Raw genomic sequence first — 23114 nt, 5'->3', positions numbered from 1 at the left:
CTCTCTCGCAAAAACGTTACAATTATCCTGGTGTTAAGGGAAAAATAGGAAAAGCAGGCGTTAAGTCACAGAAAACCAGAGACCAGTAACTGTCCTGCTTATTTCTTTTCAAGGTTGTCTCATATTTTAGAAATGATTTTGCTGCTCTACTGTTCATATTTATGGGGTAGGGGGCACCTGGGTGGCTCAGTCAGTTGCGCTCAGGTCATGATCTCCCAGTTCGTGGGTTTGAGCCCCACATCCGGCCAGCTTTGGATTCTCCGCCCTTCCCCCACTCACAATCTGTCTCTCTCGACAATAAATAAGCATTAAAAAACATTTACAGAAAACAAAAAACCCCCTGCTTTTTTCTACTCCACAGTTTATGGATGAGTCTAAAACCCTTTTTTGTTGTTGTTGTGATTTAGGAAATAAAACCCCGAAAGGTTAATGAATCTCCAACTTCTACAGAGGTGGTCAACAAGAGAGCTGTTGAGAATTCTAAGTCGCTTTCCACACTTCTGTCCGCCTGTCTGTGTCCATGTTTATCCAGAGCTATCCGCCTCGAGGCCTGTGTCTCTGTCTGTCTGTCTGTCTGTCTATCTGCCTATCTATCTGTCTGTCTGTCCATAATTGTGGTTAATTGCATGTGTCTACTTGACTAGGCCATTGTGCACCCAGACATTTGGTCACCCGTGAATCCAGGTGTCTCTTGAGTGTCTCTGGATGAGATTAACATTTGAAGCAGGGGATGAGTAAAGAGATCCCTCTCCCCAGTGTGGGTGGGCTTCATACGATCATTTGGAGACCTGAAGAGAGCAAAAAGACCGAGTGGGAGGAATTCTGTCTTTCCGTCTTTGAGCTGGGACATCGGTCTTCTACTGTCCTTGGACTCAGACTCAGACTCAAAGCTGAGCCACCGGGCCCCCGAGGTCTCCGGCGTATGCGTGGCCGACCCCGGGCATCTCAGCCTCCATAATCACGTGAGCCCATTTCTTCCAAACACTCGATCTGTGCTCTCTCCCTCCGTACGCACACATCACATGTATGTGCGTACGTTCTGTGCTCGCGCGTGCGCAAATGTTCATGCCACACGCACAGGCACGCACAGGAGTGGTGCGGCCATAGTCCGGCCACTCCTCGCGGGTCGAGGCGGACACCTGCTGGTCGTTAACCAGCACAGGCAACTGTCAGGATGAGTAGGGGGGTGGTGAAATCGTGCCCACCCGGCCCTGGAACGAGGCACGTGTCCCTCAGCGAGTAGACACATGCTGCTGGGCCTCTGAGCCTACACAGCAGACATAACTCGAGAGTTCATCTTACGCATTTTCCTCCTTTGAAACAATCAGCAGCTGGGATGCTTTTTTATACAGTGTCTCCTGCTGACTGCTGTCACAGCTTCTGCTGCTCGTCCCGAGGCCTGTCTCTGCGCCGTGTTGCTAGGCAATGCCCGGCCCGGCCGGATTTAAATAAACGCGCAGACAGCACCCAGAACACGGTCCTCCGCCCACTGATTGCTCCTCGCACCAAAGCTGGAAGCAGGAGACCCTTCGTATGGTCCACAGGGGTACTTTGACATAGTCGGAGGAGTTATTTTCAAGAATTAAGTCGAGAAACCCTGACAAGGTAAAAACTGTATGGGAATAAGTAAAAAGATGCATTCCTCTTAAAAAGTCAGAATTTGGCAATTAGTGATGGTTTCATCACATCCCATCCCCAGAACAAATTTAATGCTAAACCTCTTTTAAAAATTTTCCTTACACTTATGTTTTCTATAAAACTAATGTTTATTGCCTGTAATGCATTTATTCTACCCATATTCACTGGAGTGAAATTTCTTATAGTGAATAATATTTAATGTCTTTGGATCTCAGAATCAATTATTCAGAAATATTTACTAAAGGCGTCTGCAAAAGCACTCAGCAAGAGGGGCTCCCGGCCGGTTCAGTCAATAGAACATACAACTCTAGCTCTCTCTCGGGATTGTGGGTTCAAGCCCCCACACTGGGCTTACCGCCTACTTTAAATAAACAAATAAACGAATTTGTAAAATGTATTCAGCAAGACATTTTATGGAATATAATGACAGAGAAAATATGGTTCTTGCCCTCCATAAAATTAGTCTAATCTTCTTATGAATACCCATTCGTATTTCACAGAGAATGTGCCTTCATTTTGTGGGTGTTTTTCTGATTATCTAAATAACATGCGCCTATTGTAAGAAAACAAAGTTTTACTCACTCGACAGTGAGTACAGTACTCGACACTTGGCTGCCCTCCAGGAGTACTTGGCAAAGGAGGGACAAATCAAACGAATGGACACAATACAATAAACTTCAAGACAGGCTTAGATATGGTCTCACTACCCCTACCCCCCCCCCCGCCGTTACCTACGCCCTCAGTGTCCCCATAAACGCAGGATAGATAGTGATGTATATGAGTGGAAGGGGTCAAGTTGAAGCTGGAGGAGGCTGCACAGGGTCCTCAGTGGCACCACGGGTCACTCACGGTGTCCCTGGGGGGGACATGATGCACATTGTGACACAGCCCAAGGGAAGTCCCCTCTCAACGGCCGGAGGGACTCACTGGGGACTCTGTTCTTGATGCTTCCTCAGTGCCAGACCAGCACACACGTTCTAGAGCAACATCGCAGAGACAGAACCCCATTTGTGACCAGAAAGGGTTCAGTCAGCTCCAAAAAAATGATGTGTAGCACTTAGCTGGAGCAAAAGAGAGTCTTAGAAAACAAGGTCTGAAAGGGAGGAGCAGAGAAGACAGGAGAGGAGAGAGGGAGAGAGAGAAAAAGAGGGAGAAAGAGAGTGAAAGAGAAAGAATGAGAAAGAAAGAAAGAAAGAAAGAAAGAAAGAAAGAAAGAAAGAAAGAAAGAAAGAAAGAAAGAAAGAAAGAAGAAAACAAGGTCCTTATTAGAAGGGAGGTCGACTGGAAAAGAATTAAGCATAAACTGAAGGCAGTTTTTTTCCTTTGGAGTTTGTTGTCTCTCCAAAAAAAAAGTGTGCAACAACTTAGGAATCATTTGTGGGACATTTCCCACATCATATTTTATGCAAATCATAATCATTCCATATGTTGTTTGGCTTGTTTATGAAGTTCAAAAGTAACTATTTAGAAAAATGCATGCCTAATGGGATCTGAAAAAGCTTATGCTTTTAAAGAGAAGCCCATATGTCACTGCTAACAGATACATTTTCCCAAGATGTGGAGACTCTTTGTAAGTAATTTCTTCTTCCATAAATTAATCCTCCCTGCCCACCTTGGCTTTGCTTTTATATAAAAAAGGCAAGATATCTCATCTTTTCAGCGGGAGTTAAATTGCATAGTACATTTAGTTATGTCGCCCTACCCGATGTTTGTTGCAAGCACACTCTTAGATTATTTTTGCCAATGTTTATGATGAGTTACACTCACATTAAAAAACGTTACGATCTTTTAAAGAAAAGTCTGCGTATCGTGCACCTGCATGATTTCACTCAAAGGTAAATATCTTCGCATCCGTGTGCCATCGCACACCAAAGTTCCCTGTTCAAAGAATCACGGAAGTCACCGAGGACCCCGTCCTCCCCCTGAAGACGGACATCTGGAGTTCGGCAGCCCGGAGGAATCTTGGAAGAGTGACAGAAAGACCATGATACCCCCGCTTGCTCTGATTCCTCACCAACAGATCTGGGAGCTTCTGTGGGTGTTGGCTGTTTCTGAGCCAAGACCAGTCTGAGGCTGAAATCACAAAGACGGGGTTGGTTTCCGGGATGTGGGAGCAGACGCTACATGGACCGAACTGTGTCCACACGAAATTCTTGTTTTGAAATCTAGTTCCCAGGACCTCAAAATGTGAGTGTATTTGGAGACGGGACCTTTAAAGAGGTGACTGAGGTGGAATGAGGTCACTAATCCAATCTGACTGGGGTCCTTATAAGAAGAGGAGGTCAGGACATAGACACACATAGAGGGACGGCCACGTGAGGACACGAGAGAAGACGACGTCTGCACGCTCAGGACAGAGGCCTTGGGAGGAACCAGCCCTGCCCACGCCCAGATCCCGGACTCCCTGCCTCCAGCATGCGGGACCGTGAGTGTCTGTTGTTTAAGCCCGAGTCTGGGATACCTGTTACGGCAGCCCCAGCTGACTAATGCAGGGGGCATGGGGGTTGTGTGGGCTCAGAAAGAATCTTCTGGAACATGGCCCCCTTGGAGGGGTGGCTGAGAGCAGCTTTCTGTTGGGTGACCCACCTCCCAGCCCCCAGTGGGGGTCACCTCCCCTGGCCTCTAGAGGGGGTCACCTCCCCAGCCTCCAGAGGGGTCATCCCCCCCAGCCACCAGAGGGGTCATCCCCTCAGCCTCCAGAGGAGGTCACCTCCCCTGGCTTCTAGAGGGGGGTCACCTCTTCTGGCCTTCAGAGGGGGTCACCTCCCCAGCCTCAGAGGGGGTCACCTCCCCCAGCCTCCAGAGGGGTCATTCCCCCCCAGCCACCAGAGGGATCATCCCCCCCAGCCTCCAGAGGGGGTCACCTCCCCTGGCCTCTAGAGGGGGTCACCTCTCCTAGCCTTCAGAGGGGGTCACTTCCCCAACCTTCAGAGGGGGTCATCTCCCCTGGCCTCCAGAGGGGGTCACCCTCCTGGCCTCCAGAGCAGACAGCAGCTTTCTCTCCTCGTCTTCAAGGACAGCTTTGCAAACGTGCATGGAGCATGTGTGTGAAGTCCTGGGTTACTCTGCAGCCCGTGTAGGCCTTCACTGCCAAGTGCATCGTAAGAGATTCTTCATTAAGCGTTGTCAGAAACAGAAGATGAGAACATGGAGTGAACCTCCCCCAGGAAGTCTTACCATGGTCCTGATGACACCAGAATATGCATTTAAAACCAAAATACAGTCTTCCTCGGGGCCCAAGGGTCTCCGTTGTGGCCATGAGCCAGAAAATAATTTTAAAAATGCACTAGGATTATTATTTTGGGGGTAAATTTTATGCATATTTCCCCTATGTTGACATTCAGCAGACTAATTTATTCACTCGCAAGCTTTAAAAGAGTCTGTGGGGATGCAGGCAAGAAGACAAGATTTGATTCTCAGTCGTAAATCAAAATTCCCCCAACTAGATGCTCTTGGCTAATAGCACTAATATTTTCTAGGCATGGAGAATAATCTCTACAACGCTAGAAAGCAACTTGAGCTCCTGTAAATGACGGACAAAAAAATACGTATTTACCTTCAAATAAACTTTCACAAAATGCAAAGCTTTGGTTCTGGGTCTGTTGTTTCTTTAGTGACAAAAACGAAACAATTGTTTCCACAATAAATGAGGGTCTTTGGCCATGAGATTTTTGTTTAAAAAGAACAAGGAGATGGGGCGCCCGGGTGGCTCAGTCGATTGAGTGTCTGACTCTTGATTTCGGCTCCAGGTCATGATCTTGCTGTTTGGTGAGATTGAGCCCCACGTCGCGTTGGGCTCTCTGCTGACAGCACGGAGCCTGCTTGGGATTCTCTCTCCCCTTCTCTCTCTGCCCATCCTCTGCTGTGCTCTCTCTCTCTCAAAATAAATAAATAAACATTTAAAAAAAAAAAGCTTTAAAAAAACCAAGGGTCGCCTGGGTGGCTCAGTCGCTTAAGTGTCCAACTTCAGCTCAGGTCATGATCTTACAGTTCATGAATTCGAGCCCCGCGTCCGGCTCTGGGCTGACAGCTCGGAGCCTGGAGCCTGCTTCGGATTCTGTGTCTTCCTCTCTCTCTGCCCCTTCCCCGCTCATGCTCTGTCTCTCTCTCAAAAATAAACATTAAATTAAATTTTAAATAAATAAATAAAAGCTTTTAAAAAAACTTTTGAAACTGAATAAGGAGAGGCATTAACATAGAGTTTTCAAAGTACTGCAGAATGAGGGTGTTGCTTTCCATCACTGAGTAAAAAATTATGAAAATCTCAGCAGCTGGAAGCAGCATGGATGGGCCGTCCGGCGGCCAGGAGTCTGGACACAGCTTCGGTGGGTCTTAGGCGATCTCACCCGGAGCTCAGGATTTTCTTCTGGGCTTGTCGGCAGGACCCAGCCCGTCGCAGCCGTGGAGTCTGGGGTCCGGGTTTCTCTGGCTGTCACCGGGGAGCTCGCAGCCGGGGCGACTGCCTGAGAACCAGCAAGTTCAAGACCAACGGCAGAATGTCCCCTTCAGCCACCAAGACGGTGACAGGGCTCCCCTTTGCCATATTGTGCTGGTGAGAGGCCAGTGGCAGGTGCCACCCGCACTCAAGAGGAGGGGCCCCCTGATATGACTCCTTGGGCGTCCCCGTGATGTCACCGGCACAAGGGGAAGAGAAGTTTAAAGACTGGTGACAACATAACACAGCAGAAGGTGAATTCCTGAGGAACCAGGGGAGATCTAGAGAAGGGGTGAGTGGTCCGTAGGGGCCATAATAAGACACGGTCTCTGTAAACTAAAGGTGAAGCCAAACATAGGAGAGACGCCCACACTCGGGCAACACGAAGATGAGGATGCACGGGGGGTGGGGGGTGAAGGGGGGCAAAGCCTGGAACATGCAAGAACTCAACTTCACTTTGGAATTCATCGAAATGTAAAATCGAACGGCACACAGAAAAGGGACATGGAAACAGCTACATTAGCAACGAAAGAGGCTGAGGAGATGTGAGTCAAGCTGAGGTGACAAAAATGGAGGCAGAGACGGAAGGTCTAAGTTGAAGATCTATTTGGTGAACCCGAGGAAAAATGTGGAACAACGGGAACAGAAGCCAAGACCAAAGCAAAATCTGAAAGTAAGAATGGACAAGCGTGTGCCGATTATTTTTTTTAATTTAAATAAAATACTAACAGAAAATAGGGCAAGTTTTAATAAATCATAAAACTTGATAGAATAATGTACAGGCATATTGCTTAAACAAATTCCGATGCATAAATAAAGATCACACTAGCCTCGTAATCCTGTCCAGCCTTAATTTTTAAAGGACATCGTGCCTCATTTTTAGGCAACTTGCAGTAAAAACAGGAACCCGAGAATTTTATAAGCGGCCAGGTTTTCACTGACAGGTCGTGGCAACAACAACACTATCAGCAATAAATGACATGCAGATTATAAACCCGTCTCTTGTCCTTGAAAGGAAAAAGAATTTAAACACGATTTCGGCTATGAATTTATTGGACAGTAAGCAATTCAAATGCAAACGGAAGTAATTTAGGTCCAAACTAGGACCAAAAGTATGGACTAAAATTGCCAAAAATATGGACTAAATAAATTGACATTGAAAACTGTCAAGCATAAACCTGGGCCCAATGTTTTAAATGTGATAAGATACTGGTCAGTAAATCAGATATTTTAAAACGAAATTTTTTTAGAAAGATCAGGTATTTTTTAATATGGATATAAGGAATGGCGTGAGTAATAAAGAGTAATAAATCACTCGCCTCACAGAAGCCAAAACACGGTTTTAATCGTTACGTAGGTAAAAACATAAGCACTTAAAGGAATACTTTTGTATTCCTTTTCCAAACAACTGGCGTAGATAAACAGAGAAATAAGCAACAAAGACCGGGGGTGGGGGGAGACCCAGAAAACAAAAACAAATAAATAAAAACACGGTAAAAGAAAACAGTAACTCCCTAAAAGACAATCTAACGTTGGGTTAGAAAACCATTTGAAAAAGTGTCACCAAAATGCAGAAATCTATCCAGAGTGGGGTATTGAGAACCTTAGCGGCTTTGACATAACAAACGGATATAAAAGAGCGTAAAACACAAAATAAATATGCAAGTATCACAAATACAAAGATCTCCAATTTGGCATTATATGCTAAAAGACAGACCCTTTGCGGCGCCCACACCCAGAACTGATGCTGTGGGAAGTCATTCATAAATCCCCAAGGGTGGAAAATGGACCAGCGGCATTTGCTCAACACAAGGTGACACAATCTCAGAATTTTAAATGTGCCCCTTGCATACGTGTGGATATATATATTTTTTTCCTAAATGACAAGCGTTGTGTAGAATGTCTGTTTTGGAATTTAGCTTTTGACTCAGAGGTTCATACCCAATTTACTAAACTGATCGACCCATTACCTCCACACCCACGATGAGCTCTGATTTCCACAGCGGAGCCAAGTATTCATCACGTTCTGCTCATGATTTATTTCTGTTTTCAAATGAGCAAGATAAAGAATAGGTAAAAACACAGATAAAAATGTGTTTAGTGTCCCGGCTGTAGAAAGTTCATCTAGGCTGTTTGTCACGGCTTCATTTCTCAAAAGGTAGCCTATGCCTATGGATATTCTCAAAGCTCTGCTCCTTTAGAAAATACAGTAACTATCAAAACCAGCATGCGGAGACCCCACCCCCACCCCCACGCCCAGCATTCCTGGGCAGGACATTCCCCTAAGAATTATGCAAAATGGCTGTTGAGAAATTTCCATACAAAGGAAACCGCCAGGTTCTTCTTCTGAAAGACCAGCCAGTCCTCTCCCACAGACAGGAGTTTTACAGGTTATTTACTGAGCAGAAGCCTGTACTGTGTTTCCGAGCACCTACCGGATCCACAGAGAAAGCAGTCCTGCAAGACACCTGCCTCGACCCTGACCCCGACCCCCTGTGTGTCCCGTTCCCCTCTGATCCCACACATTTGCATTTCAAGGCTCTGCCTCACATTGCACTCAGCAGCCTGTGGGGACTGGCAGACAGCTGCAGGGGGTGCGGGGGTGGGGGGGACGGAGCATTCGCTCCCCAAACACCACCCTAAAAATAGCTGGAAGAGAGGCAGTGTGGCACGGGGAGAAAATTACCCTTCTACTTTACCAATTATGCCCCGAGAACACGAATTTGTAAATACGGATGATATCTAGACCGCTTTTCTTTGGTGGCTTTTATTCCCCGTGCGATCCCAGCTCTTTGGGGTGTTTGTTTAGAATCACAGGAGGATGGATGAATGGTACACTCATTGACAAGCTTCAAACACAGGAAGAGAAACTGTGCCGCGAGTAAATAGCCACTTGGATGTATAGAGAGGCTTTGACTTAAATATCAAAGAAAACCCACTGCGTCTCCCCCGAGGATGTGTGCTACATCCAGGGGTGTGTCCACAGCAGGTTGATCGGTTCCCCTTCCCACTAGAAACCAAGCCCACTCCCTTCTTCATCTCCAGCGTCTGCGAAGAACTCTTCCCCTCGCCCATCCCAGAGCGGTTACTGTCTCACATTCAACTTGAATCCCATCCCCTTTCCCTAGTTTCCGTGCGTGGGTACACTGTGCCCGTTCTGCGCCCTTCGGTGCCCTGCGTAAAGCTGGCCACGCCGCCTCTCCTCGAGGGGATGCGGATTGACTAAAAGTGACGCTTCACCTGCAACACATTGCAACAGGATGATGCTCTTTTCAGTTACCATAAAAACGTTACTGGAATTTAGGTCGTCCTCTGTAATATAAATAACAGCTGCCTGCCTCTGGGGGGGGACTCGAGGACCCCCTGCCCTGGTCCCGACTGCCGTGCACACCCTCCAAGATTCCCAGGCTCAGTCCAGATCTGCCTCGCGGGATTCCCCACAGAGCTGACGCAAGAAGCGTATGCACTGGAGGAGCATCCCCGTGGCGTGTGGTTGTGATTCCTGCAAGTGACCTGCTTTCTCACATTCACACTGGCCACTTGGCTTTCTCTCCTTGCCTGCCCTCAGGCGATGTCCCGTCACCCTTGCTCTGGCCGGCTCTGTGCTCTGCCCCTCTCTTAGCATTTCTTCTTTCCTTCCGCAGAACACTAAGTACAGTCAAGTCGGTTTGTCATATTGAGAAAAACATCCCTTTGCCCTGACTCCGTGGGGGACACTTACGCCGAGGGTCATACCTCGATCTGCACTGACGGCAGAAAATAGCTTTCCAAACAACGACTTTCTCTTTGAAAGGAATTTTGACGCCTGACGTGGAACCAGAAATGTATCCTTCACCTAACAAATGAGTGTGCAAAGATGGAGAATGTCAGATAGTCACAAACGGCTTTCAGGTACCTAGTTTAAAGGCGCGATGTAATTCTTAGTATTTGAATCATGTCTACATGAAGCGAAAATAATGAAAAATGAAAAACTCCTTCTTTCAGATTCCCTGCACTCAAAATTCCAAACAATTAACTTGCATGCTTGCACGATTTTTTTACCGATTTGGTAGAATATGTAAGTCGCTCAGGCATCGCACAGAGGCAACCTAAGACATCCGTCTTGATTTCCTTATTCCCTCAGGTACCATTCCCTAATAAATATATGCACTCCAGAAAGCCAGTGTCATAAATATAGACAGCTGACTCATCGTGCTAACAGGATTTCAGTCGTTTCTCCAAAGAATGTGCAAAGCAATTCAGCTCCAATCCAAGTGGAAAAAAAAAATCTCTAAAACTTGTATTTTTAGCAAGCATCTTACTTCATTATATAAGAATGCTGAGGAAAAGTGTAAGCCCATCCCCGATGCAGGCCAACCCTCCTGAGGGCATGCCCTGCACTTTTCCCCAGGTGCTAAGATTGTGCTTTTACTCCTCAGGGAGTTCCTAAAATATTAGCCACAATCAATCGATTGAGATTATGGGATTATATATAAGATTATATATATATATATATATATATATATATATATATATATATATAGAAAGAGAGAGAGAGAGAGAGAGAGATTATAGCCACAACCAATTATGGAGAATCTGTCCTGTCCAGAGCCCTGTACTTGATGCCCTGGGACGAATAATGAAACTGAGACATGGCCTCACCCCAAATTACATCACGAGGCAGTCCTAAAGCTGGCATGAACCTCACAGTAGATCATGAGGTCATAGGTGGGTTGCAGCCGGTGGCATGGCAGAAGCCCAGAAACAGGGAATCGTGACGGTCTGCGGGAGCAGGTAGAGGATGTGTGAGCGTGCGTGTGCCCGCGTCGTGTGTGTTGCGTGCGTGCGTGTGTTCTGTGCACACGTGAGGACCACAAGTCTTGAGGATACATACACAGCCAGCCCAGGGCATTCGCAAAACGCCAGGATAAGAACAAGGAGTTTACGGAAATCTCACTTTGAATCCTAAAGGACGAGTGAGACACAAGGGTGATATGCAATCGCTTTGTTTTCACAGGCGGTGACACATCCAGCAAGGACTGCAGTCCCACACGTTTGGGACCCGTCTGGCCTCTGTGTCAGTGGGGAAATGCAGCAAAATGGAGACCGGGTCATTTAACCTCGCCCTGATGATTTTTTTTTTCTCCGTTGTTCACTTCTAGGCCCCGTTCTTCCTTTTGAAAGCCAGTCTTTGCACCAGTGACCTTAACTCCCCGTCTTGCACCCTGGTAACCCCATAGCTCGCGGGGCTTCCAACCAGGGTGGTGGGGAGTCCCCAGTCCTGCTCTCTGGAAAGCTGCCTCAAGCTGGGCCCATTCGGGATCCTTCCACGTTCTCGGCATCCGGTGCGGACACTCAGCTCTTTAGCGGGGAGTCCGAGGGAGGCAGCAGAAGAGAGCCACAGAATTTCACTTTCCCCAGTGGTTCCCACCCATGCCTGGCTCCCTGCCGACACGCGGGATGAAGGCAGGAGAGCACGTGGAATGGGGTCGTCCTGTGGAACCGAAGGGAGCCTGCCATGCTCAGAGGAAGTGACTGTCACTCGTCACGCTTCCTGGTTCCTCCGGACACCTCTCCGCCCATGGAAGTAGATGACACGCGTGCCACCAGCTCAGACTTCACTAGAAGCACACGCAACAGGAGACATGTGGATGAGAAGAGGATTCTGAAAACAGGTCTCCTTTGCAGGTGCCACTTCTGTATCGGTCACACACACAGAACAAGACAACAAGCACAAAGGAAAAGAAAATATGAAGCAGGAGAAATAGGGATAGTCATTAACTCCAGTGAAGTTCAAAAGTAAGTCAAAATAATTGTTCTGTTTTGTTTTTCCCTTAGGAATGCATTTTTATTTTCACGATTTTGAATTTATGTATTTAAATTCAACTTAGGTACCGTATGGTGTAGCATTCGTTTCAGGAGCAGAACCCAGCGAGTCATCAGTTACATTCCACACCCAGTACTCATCCCAGCAAGCGCCCCCCTGAATGCCCCTCCCCCATCCCCCCCCCCCGTCCCCTCCAGCAACCCTCAGTTTGTTCTCTGTATTTAAGAGCCTCTTATGGTTTGCCTCCCTCTCTGTTTTTATCTTATTTTTCCCTCCCTTCTCCTATGTTCCTCTGTTGTGTTTCTCAAATCCACATATGAGTGAAGCCATATGATATTTGTCTTTCTCTGACTTATTTCGGTTAGCATAATACCCTCTGGTTCCATCCACATTGTTGCAAACAGAAAGATTTCATTCTTTTTGATTGCCAAGTAATACTCCAATGTATATATCACGTCTTCTCTATCCATTCATCCATCGGTGGATATTTGGGCTCTTGCCATACTTTGGTTATTGTCGATAGTGCTGCTCTAAACACTGGGGTGCACGTACCCCTTTGAATCAGCATTTTTGTATCCTTTGGACAAATACCTAGTCGCACAATTGCTGGGTCAGAGGGTAGTTCTACTTCAATTTTTTGAGGAACCTCCATACTGTTCTCCAGAGTGGCTGCACCAGATTACATTCCCACCAGCAGGGTAAGAGGGTTCTCCTTTCTCCACATCCTTGCCAACATCTGTTGTCTCTTGTGATGTTAAATTTAGCCATTGTGACAGGTGTGAGGTGGTACCTCACTGTGGTTTTGGTTTGTATTTCTCTGCTGATGAGTGATGTTGAGCGTCTTTTCATGTGTCGGTTGGCCATCTGGAAGTCTTCTTTGGAAAAGTGTCTATTCATGTCTTCTGCCCATTTCTTCACTGGATTATTTGTTTTTTGGGTGTTGAGTTTGGTAAGTTCTTTATAGATTTTGGATAATAGCCCTTTATCTGATATGTCATTTGCAAATATCTTCTCCCATTCCATCGGTTGCCTTTTAGTTTTGTTGATTGTTTCCTTTGCTGTGCAGAAACTTTTTATCTTCATGAGGTCCCAATAGTTCATTTTTGCTTTTAATTCCCTTGCCTCAGAGATGTATCAGGTAAGAAGTTGCTGTGGCTGAGGTCAAAGAGGTTGTTTTCTGTTTTCTCCTCTATGGTTTTGATGGTTTCCTGTCTTACATTTAGGTCTTTCATCCATTTTGAGGTGTTTTTGTTGTTGTTGTTGTTGTTGTTGTTGTGAATGGTGTAAGCAAGTGATCTAGTTTCATTCTTCTGCATGTTGCCGTCCAGTTCTCCCAGCACCATTTGTTAAAGAGACTGTCTTTTTTCCATCGGATATTCTTTCCTGCTTTGTCAAAGATTAGTTGGCCATACTTTTGTGGTTCCAATTCTGGAGTCTCTATTCTATTTCATGTTGGTCTATGTGTCTGTTTTTGTGCCAATACCATGCTGTCTTGATGATGACAGCTTTGTAGTAGAGGCTAAAGTCTGGGATTGTGATGCCTCTTGCTTTGGTCTTCTTCTTCAATATTACTTTGGCCCTTTGGGGTCTTTTGTGGTTCCATACAAATTTTAGGATTATTTGTTCTAGCTTTGAGAAGAATGCCAGTGCAATCTGATTGGGATTGCATTGAATGTGTCGATAGCTTTGGGTAGTGTTGACATTTTAACAATGTCTATTCTTCCAATCCATGAGCACGGAAGAAGCTTAATTCATCTACAATGAGGGGATTAATTGTCATGAGAGGATGTGATTAAAGGAACTCTCACTCCTACTTGATCATGTAAGAGGTTTCCTCTGATGTCACTCCTCACTGCCTGTGTCTGCTCTCCTCGGTGCACAGCTTCTCTCTCTCTATTCCCACATCACCTTCTGCTTCTTTTATCCACTCTGCCCTGAAGCCTGCCTTCATGTCTGAGTTCACGTTCCTGTAACTTTACGAGGAGTACGGCTTTCACGCTAACCTTGGACTTCATTAATACCTAAACGCACTACTTGGAACTATATTTCCACTTCAAAAATGAATACATGTAGTAAATAATGACTCAAACTTTTAAGACACGCCTTGGGGAAAATAACGTTGGTCTTGGTGTTTTATAAGCAAGTGAATCACTTCCAGAAGAATGTTCAGAGGGCTTGAAAGAACCAGGCCTAAGAAAGTACCTGAAAAAAAATCAACCCAGTGGAATAATTAGTTGCCAAGAAAATTAGGCTAACTAACCCAGAACCCAGTATTTGATATCTGATCCTAATTATATCTCAGTAAGATGTGGACAAGAGGAGGTTTTGATGGAAGCAAAGTCAACCTACTTATAATTAAAATTGGATTCTCAGTGACTCAGCAGTCAAAGGGCTAAGGAAGCCTTTGGGCGTTTGCCCCCTGAGTTTCCATGCACATCATTAATATATGAAGCTTCTATTTGAAAAACTTTCAAAGAAAAACATGAGGATATTTTACTCTGTTTTAATTTCCGGGCAGGCAAATCAACATTTACTAGAAACATTATATTGCCTTTCTCTGAAATACTGGAAAAGGCATCAACTAATTTTCCAATAATTATATTTTTGGTTTTTATGCCAACATCTGCAAACCAGACCTTCGGCATCTAGTAAAGTGGACCTCCGTGAGCCACATCAAAGAGAATAGCAGATCCTCTGCAGTTTGGAGCAAGTAACCAGCTGAGGAGAATATGTCCCCTCTGGTTTAGACTGCCTAGCAAAAGAGTGAAATGGAAATGTGGAAATGAAAAAATCCAGTGCCTTGTCGAACAAGCTCTTCCTATGATCACTGACTCTCAAAACAAAGCCCATGTTATAAACCATTGAGTCTGTACTGATAGGCAGAAAGAGAAATCTAATAAAATCATAAATGAGCAAATAAGAAAAAGTTGTTGCCTGGGGATAAGGTGGAAATTATTACCTGGGGGTAAGGGTTGGGAAGATAGGAAATTTTGGAGGGCAGTATGTATGCTCATTACCTTGATTGTGGGGATAGTTTCTTAGGCGTACACCTATGTTAAAACTGATCAAAGTCTACCTTTTAATTTTTTTTAATGTTTTTTTTTAATTTATTTCTGAGACAGAGAGAGACAGAGCATGAGCAGGGGAGGGGCAGAGAGAGAGGGAGACACAGAATCCGAAGCAGGCTCCAGGCTCCGAGCTGTCAGCACAGAGCCTGATGTGGGGCTTGAACTCACAGACTGCGAGATCATGACCTGAGCCAAACTCAGACGCTCAACCGACTGAGCCACCTAGGCGCCCCCAAAGTCTACCTTTTAAAATATGTAGGTAATTGTAAGTCAATTATACCCCAACAAAGCTGTAAAAACAAAGTGAAAAGAATTGTATCTAATTGCAATTTCTGGCTAAGAGCTACATGTTGATGAAGAATCTTTAAAATCTTTGAAATAGGGACACCTGGATGGCTGTGTTGGAGCATGGGACTCTTGATCTCAGGGTCGTGAGTTCAAGCCCCACATTGGCCATAGGACTTAAAAAAAAAGAACCTCTAAAATAATCCAACAATCCTTAGTGGTTGGAGCGTAGTAACGCGGGGAGCATTAAGTTGCAATGTCCATTACCAATAATGAGGTCAGAGAGGTAACTTTGTCGAGTGAATTATTTGTGTGTGAGCTTGTTGAACCTTGATTCTCTTTGGCTTTGTTAGCATAGAGCTTTGGACTGTCCCTTCCACAGGGCACCTGGCCAGACCGGTGGGACTGACATGAAAAGTTAGCTCCACCAAAGATTCAATGAACCCCTAACATAAAGTCTCCCTGGGAGGAGCTGAAAGAACATTCCAATACATCTATTTTATGAGGCTAACCTGATCTTGAAACCAGTCCTTACTGAGGATTAAAAGATAAAGTTTTGTAAGTCAATACCACTCATTAGTAAAAAAATAACACAAGAGTAAACTATTGACAAATTATAGCATATGTATAAAACACTTTATGTGCATATATATTATATATTCATTTAATGGTATATATATATATATGCACTATATATTATATAATATATGTATATGTCTAAAATGTGCACATAGGGGCGCCTGGGTGGCGCAGTCGGTTAAGCGTCCGACTTCAGCCAGGTCACGATCTCGCGGTCCGGGAGTTCGAGCCCCGCGTCGGGCTCTGGGCTGATGGCTCAGAGCCTGGAGCCTGTTTCCGATTCTGTGTCTCCCTCTCTCTGCCCCTCCCTCATTCATGCTCTGTCTCTCTCTGTCCCAAAAATAAATAAACGTTGAAAAAAAAAAATTAAAATGTGCACATATGCATATATGTATGTGTATATATGTATAATATTTATACATGTGCACGGGCGCAATATACATATGTATAATATATGTGTATATATAAAATACTTTATTACTAAATTCTATCAATCTCCAAAATGTAAGGTTAGTTTGACATTGTGGGGGCAAAACATCACTCAATTCCTGATTCCTCTAGTTCACAGAACTTATTTGTCAATATAAAAAAGCTCAGTTGATGTTTGTCTAATAAACCTATTTACCTTCCTAATTTCAGTCCAGCATCCTCAGAACATACAGGAGACGTGTTAAGTTACATGTTAAATGAATCGTTAGACGGTCACAGCCATCGCAAATGGCCCAAAGACCTTGCTGAGTGCCGACAGAGGGGCTGTCTTCTTGTGCATCAGAGCGTCCGTCCTCTTGGCTGTTGCCCGTTCTCTGACACTTGTCCTCGATGTTTCCATATGGCCTTTTGAGTTTATCATTTATGTGATTGTCCCTAGGATGGCGTGAGTTCCACAAACACCGAGAACACATCGAAGAAGCTTGCCCGGCTGAGTAACAAGCAGGTGGTTCAGCCGCGGAAGTCCCCCACCACGCAGAACAGATCCCTGGAGGCAGAAAGGCAGAGGAATTGCTTATGATCACCTTCTGTCGCTCGAGGGTCAAAGGATGCCCCGTGGGATGTCAACTGCACGGCTGGGCTGATTCAAAGAGCCAACTTCTACTCCTGTATCACGAGACCTTGTCGGACTTGAGAGGAGGCAGGAGCGCCCTCACTCCCGGCTTGTGGGACCTGGGCCGGCCCTGGCTCCCGGGGGGCTGAGCATGGAGAGGCGCAGCAAAGGGGAAGCCAGCCAGGCTGTCTGCTTGTGGACGACCGAGACCTGGGCCAGAGGCGGGAACGAGAACCTGGAGAGGACCACATCTAGGTCCTTAAAGCTGATAAAATGTTATGAACGTCATAAACCATTTTAAACCAAGTGGTCAGACATACTCTTCCCTTAGGCAAGACGATTGCTTTCAACATCTCTCTGCACCTGCTTCCATCCAGAACCATAACAGCAGGGGAGAATCACAGAAGGGACACGGGGGAGGGGGAGTCAGCAGAGTATACGGTGCATCATCATACGGAGGGCGCCCTACACAGAGCACCTCGCTTCGTCCCCGAGGCCACCGTAAGCGAGCATCGCTATTGACACCTACGCATGCAGAAACCAGCATCCACGAGGATCAGAGTTACAACTAAGCTAAGTTGTAAGCTGGAAGTTAAGCCCCTTGGTGGCCCCGAGTCTCTGTGCCACCAGGTTGAACCAAGTGATCCTCGGTCAGGAGCATCAACCCTCCTTCCCCGGACCTTCCTGTCTTATAGCACAAACATGTTGACATGGTGAATAGCGTAGCTCCTCAGTCTCCTGAGTGTGAAAATCGGCTCGGCTGACAGGAAGGAAACAGGACACAGCCCCGTGCGGGTCAGGCTTGGAGGACAGACCCAGACGCACCCGCTGTCCATCTGCAGGAGGTGGCGCAGGGCCGTGACCGGCCGTGACCTGCCGTGTCGAGCCCGCCTCTGAGTGACAGGGCCTCCTTCCGGTGCCCCCCACAGCCCTCAGCTCTCTCCACCTAGAGCTGGGACGCTGGGCTCCTCAAGTGTCCTTGCCAAATGCCGGGTTAACCCTTTACTAATCCCGTCCCAGGAAGAGACATCGGTCCAAATGGGTCCTGCCTCCCCCCCCCCCGTGTCCCGACTTAGAAGGGGCCCTCCCGCCCTGCTGTTGGAGACACCAGGCTCCTTCGGGTCAGGACGGGACTACAGATCCATTGCGAGCTGTCACAGGGGTGAGCGTCATAGGTTTTATGCTTAAAACAGATTCCCACCGTGCCGAAGACAGACCCCGAACCAGCACACGTAGCCGGAAGTATTTGCCAGGTTGTTTACCTCGGTACAGGTGATCCTATCATTTTAAATCAACGTTCTCGGGGCGCCTGGGTGGGGCAGTCGGTTAAGCGTCCGACTTCAGCCAGGTCACCATCTCGCAGTCAGTGAGTTCAAGCCCCGCGTCAGGCTCTGGGCTGATGGCTCAGAGCCTGGAGCCTGTTTCCGATTCTGTGTCTCCCTCTCTCTCTGCCCCTCCCCCGTTCATGCTCTGTCTCTCTCTGTCCCAAAATAAATAAACGTTGAAAAAAAAATAAAAAAAAAAAAAATCAACGTTCTCCTGCTCATCCCGCGCAGCCCCTTCCCCGGAGGAAGCAAATCCCCGTGTTACTTCCCACAGTGAGGGCTGCATCTGAAACGGCTGCACCTGTTGGCCCAGCACGGTCTCCGACGTCGGAGAAAGTGGATTGCAGAGGACGCTGTTCACTGGCAGTGAGGCCGTTCTCTCATCGTCTTGGAGCCACATGACGACAGCGCACAGGGCCAAGCGGACACTTACACGAAGAGCGCAGGGCACCTCGCAAGCTCCTCGAGTCCCAGGTGCACAGAGGAGTCCGAGCAGCTCACACTTGGAAGAGATCTGAGATCGTTCGGCCCCAGCACACCCATCGTACCCGTCCCATCACAGACCTTGGAAAGGTCAGCCCTTGACCCCCGGGACGCCGGGAGCCACGACTGAACACATCACAACCGACTTCCGGTCAAGGGTCCTTCTATTAACAAACCTGACACCTCACATTTATAATTCTCTAAGTAAATTTCAGAATTTCATTAAAGAGGGGGGCTCCTGGGAGGCTCAGTCAGTTAAGTGTCTGACTTCAGTTCAGGTCACGATCTCACGGTTCGTGGGTTCAAGCCCCATGTCGGGCTCTGTGCTGACAGCTCAGAGCCTGGAGCCTGCTTCCGATTCTGCGTCTCCCTCTCTCTCTGCCCCTCCCCTGCTCATGAGTGTGCTCTCTCTCTCTCTCTCAAAAATAAAATAAGACTTAAAAAAAAGAATTTCATTAAAGGTGAAAGCATACTAGCTTTCCACGCTGAATAAAAAACAGGAAGCTGTGCTATTTATGCATGATTTACAGATAGTAAAAAAATATTTGTAAAAGTTCTATACTAAATACATTTAGTCTATTTATACAATCATCAAGAAGCAAATATTATAAACATAGGAGGATACAGTTTCTCTTCTGTTCTTGTTCAAATTTTCTCACAGTTAACATATCTATTGCATTGCCTATGAATTGTTAATGTAAGATATTTCTAACCTACCCATTTTACGAATATAATGAAATCACAGAACTGCAGATATTGGCAAAAAGTAAAACTCAAGGGTCATTTTAATTTCCATTGTTATTAGTTGGAAAAACTACATCTGCTTAAGCCTAAGCACTATGAAAAAAAAAGGCGAGGGGTTTATCTATTCAACTGTTATCTTGTTGAACCCAGTTATGACTTAGTGAGAAGCTTTGTCACTTTTCATGATATAAATTAATTTTTAAACACAGATTAAATATTAAGAAAATGAAAACTTGAAACAGATGGGCTAAAGCTTATCATATGGAAGAATCACAATGGAGTATCTCTGGGTTTTCACAAAACACATTAATTTATATCTCACCTGCTGAGAATTTCCTCAAAGACTTGCGAGCAACAGCGGCAGTGAGTGAATTTCTCTGTAATTTACGAATGGCAGTCACACTTTCAAGTGCAGCTCGCTCAGTACTTCAGGTGGTGAAGTTCCTCCGTGTGTTCATGTCCCCGTGAGAGGCATGTGCATGAACAATGCTTCTCTGTCTTCTTTCAAAAACTAAACCGTATACCTGCTCGTGTGAACCGGGAAACTTTGGACAGAAGACTCCCTAGTCTCTGGTAGACTCATCCTTGCCCCTGGGGTCTCACTTCCTGACAGCTCCCCTCAGAGACACACATGCACGCACACTCGAATACACACGCGCACACCCATGCGTGCACAACACATGGACACGCGTGCACTCGTGTGTGCGTATGTGCACACACGAAGACACTGCCACGTGTGTGCAAACAGGTACGCACATGCATACACAAACACCCGTGCGCGCTTGTGCACGGGTACAGGCGTGCCCCCACAGGCGCGAGCATACACAAACCCTCCCTCACCCGCAGGCACACGCACTCGGCCTGTGTCTGCACACGGCCCCTCACTGCCTGCCACTTCCGTTGTTCTCTACCTCGGCCCCCTTTCCATCTCTAGTGGCCAGGCAGCCACCACCGTGTCTTAAGGTTTAGCTCAAAACCAACTTCCCCATCAAATGTTTCCAGCTTCTCAAGTATTGAGTGGCTCTCTTTTCTAGGCTTGGGCTAGCTTCCTGACATTCGCTCTGATAACCGCATTTGTGGGACGTGTTGCTGGTAATTTCTCTGGATGTGTTTCTTCTTCACTAAAATATCTGCTCTTCCAGAGGCAGGATCACCAGAGAACAGTATCCATCACAAGTGTATGTGAAATGTTAATCTCATGCTATGTTAGAGATAGCTTCCCTTATTATCCTTATTTTTAAATAAGGAAACAAAAACTCTGAAAGGTTAAACTTTCTCACGTGCATTGATTGGTATAATATGCAGACAAATGCCCCTGACCTCACACCAGTGATTACAAAATACAGCCAAGACTGAGCCTTAGGACTGAATTATAGCCCCTTCGGAATATGTTCCCAGTGCTCCCCAAAATTTCCTGGTGGGCTACCTTCCCTGAGCCCAGAAAGTAGCCCGACAGCTGCTGTCCTTGCGTGGCCCCACCGTTGGTCAGCCGTGCCTTCTGTGCGTGACCTGGCTGGGGTAATTCTTACTTTGCCACAAGAGCCTAAGCACAAGCCGGTGCTCCCATCACGGGTGCTCTTCTGCCTGACCTCACAGCCTGCGGTCCTCGGAGGCAATACTGGGTTTCATTCAGAGGGACAAAGAAACATCAGCTGTAGACCACAGAGGTGATAGTCTCAGCAATCGGTTTATACTCCTCTCTCTCAAACTCAGTAAGTGCAGGGACCTGAGAAATGACCACAGGGGCCATACGATCCGTCCCCCCTCCTCTGCAGTCCTCCAGCTTAGCCCCAACCAAACTCCCCTTCAGTCTCCATCATAAGACGATTGTATTGGCCAGAGCTCTCCAGAGAAACAGAATGAATAGGACATGTATTTTTATCTGTATCTATCTCCTCCTAGCCAACCATCCATCCATCCATCCATCCAGAGACTGATTATAAGGAGTTGGCTCCTATGATTATGGAGGTTGGCAAGTCCCACACTCACAGAGCTGACATCTCTGTTCAGCTCTGAACACCAAAAGCCGATGTAGAACCAGGAGGAACTGACGTCCCAGTTCAAAGGCTGTCAGGCAGGAGTTCTCTTTTACTTGGGGTGGGGATGGGGAGTCAGACTTCTGTTCTGTTCAGGCCTTCGACCGACTTGATGAAATCCACCCACATAGGGAGGGCAATCTGCTTGATTCAGTCTACTGACTCAAACGGTAATCTCATCCAGAAACACCCACACAGACAGAAGGACATTTGACCAGATGTGAGGGTCAATATGACCAAATACGATGGCCCAATCAAGTTGACATGTAAAATTAACCATCACACAATCAAGCCCATGCAAATCAACAGATGCCGAGTGGTACAGTAGCTAGTAGACAGTGGGCTAGAGAGGGGCTAGGTGAGGGGACGTCACCCACTCTAGCAGTGATGGCTTTTTAGCCTAAGTTAATACAGTTTCAAAAAAGGGGGGGAAAGGGCGCTTGGGTGGCTCTGTCGGTTAAGTGTCCGACTCTTGGTTTGGCTCAGATCATGATCTCACAGATTCATGAGTTCGACTGGGCCAATAGGTGGAGTCTCTCCCTCTCTCCCTGCCCCACCCCTGCTTGCCCTCTCTTTCTCTCTCTCTCTCTGCCCCTCCCCTGCTTGCTCTCTCTCTCAAAATAAATAACCTTTTTTTTAAAAAAAAGAGGAAAAAATCATCACCATAAACTAAGAGACAGAGCAAGCCCACATAAGAAAAAGATCTCACTACAATCCAAAACTCATCTGTACCACTGTATGCTGATTCAACACAACAAGGTGTTGTTAATGTTGTAAATGTTAGGGTCTCTCCATCTTAAAGAACCCTCTCCTTCCTGAAATGTTCCTACCAGGCTAGGCCTCTGCTCCCAGGCCTTAGATTATCTTGAAGAAGGCACAAAGAAATGAAAAACATTCCATGCTCATGGAGTGGAAAAATAAATATTATTAAAATGTCAGTCCTACCCATAGCAATCTACACATTCAATGCAATCCCAATCAAAATTACACTGGCATTCTTCTCAAAGCTAGAATAAATAATCCTAAAATTTGTATGGAACCACAAAAGATCCCAAATAGCCAAAGTAATATTGAAGAAGAGAGCCAAAGCGGGAGGCATCACAATCCCAGACTTTAGCCTCTACTGCAAAGCTGTAATCATCAAGACAGCGTGGTATTGGCACAAAAACAGACACATAGACCAACATGAAATAGAATAGAGACTCTAGAATTGGAACCAAAAATGTATGGCTAACTAATCTTTGACAAAGCAGGGAAGAATATCCGATGGAAAAAAGACAGTCTCTTTAACAAATGGTGCTGGGAGAACTGGACAGCAACATGCAGAAGATTGAAACTAGACCATATTCTTACACCATACACAAAAATAATCTCAAAATGGATGAAAGACCTGAATGTGAGACAGGAACCAACAAAACCCTAGAGGAGAAAACAGGCAACAACCTCTTTGACCTCAACTGCAGCACTGTCTTACTCAACAAGTCTCCAAAGTCAAGGGAATTAAAAGCAAAAAATGAACTATTGGGACCTGGTCAAGATAAAAAGCTTCTGCACAGCAAAGGAAACAATCAACAAAACTAAAAGGCAACTGACAGAATGGGAAAAGATATTTGCAAATGATATCTTTTACAAAGGTTCTATAAAGAACTTACCAAACTCAACACCTCAAAACC

General features: G+C 46.1%; 1 long non-coding RNA gene across 2 annotated transcripts; it reads left to right on the top strand.

The window, feature by feature from the left end:
• Positions 1 to 1093: 1093 nt before the first annotated feature.
• LOC123386411 lies at positions 1094 to 18254 on the top strand. 2 transcript variants are annotated; one of them, XR_006600208.1, is made up of 4 exons: positions 1094 to 1605; positions 9718 to 9964; positions 11741 to 11851; positions 16680 to 18254. It is a non-coding gene; the product is annotated as an uncharacterized LOC123386411 (long non-coding RNA). The 2 variants fall into 2 exon arrangements; XR_006600209.1 differs by lacking the exon at positions 9718 to 9964.
• Positions 18255 to 23114: the final 4860 nt, after the last annotated feature.

The sequence above is a fragment of the Felis catus genome, chromosome B4 (assembly GCF_018350175.1).
Source record: "Felis catus isolate Fca126 chromosome B4, F.catus_Fca126_mat1.0, whole genome shotgun sequence".
In the NCBI taxonomy this organism is placed as follows: domain Eukaryota; kingdom Metazoa; phylum Chordata; class Mammalia; order Carnivora; family Felidae; genus Felis; species Felis catus.
The sequence above is the reverse complement of the archived record's forward strand: the minus strand, read 5'-3'. Positions and strand labels throughout refer to the sequence as shown.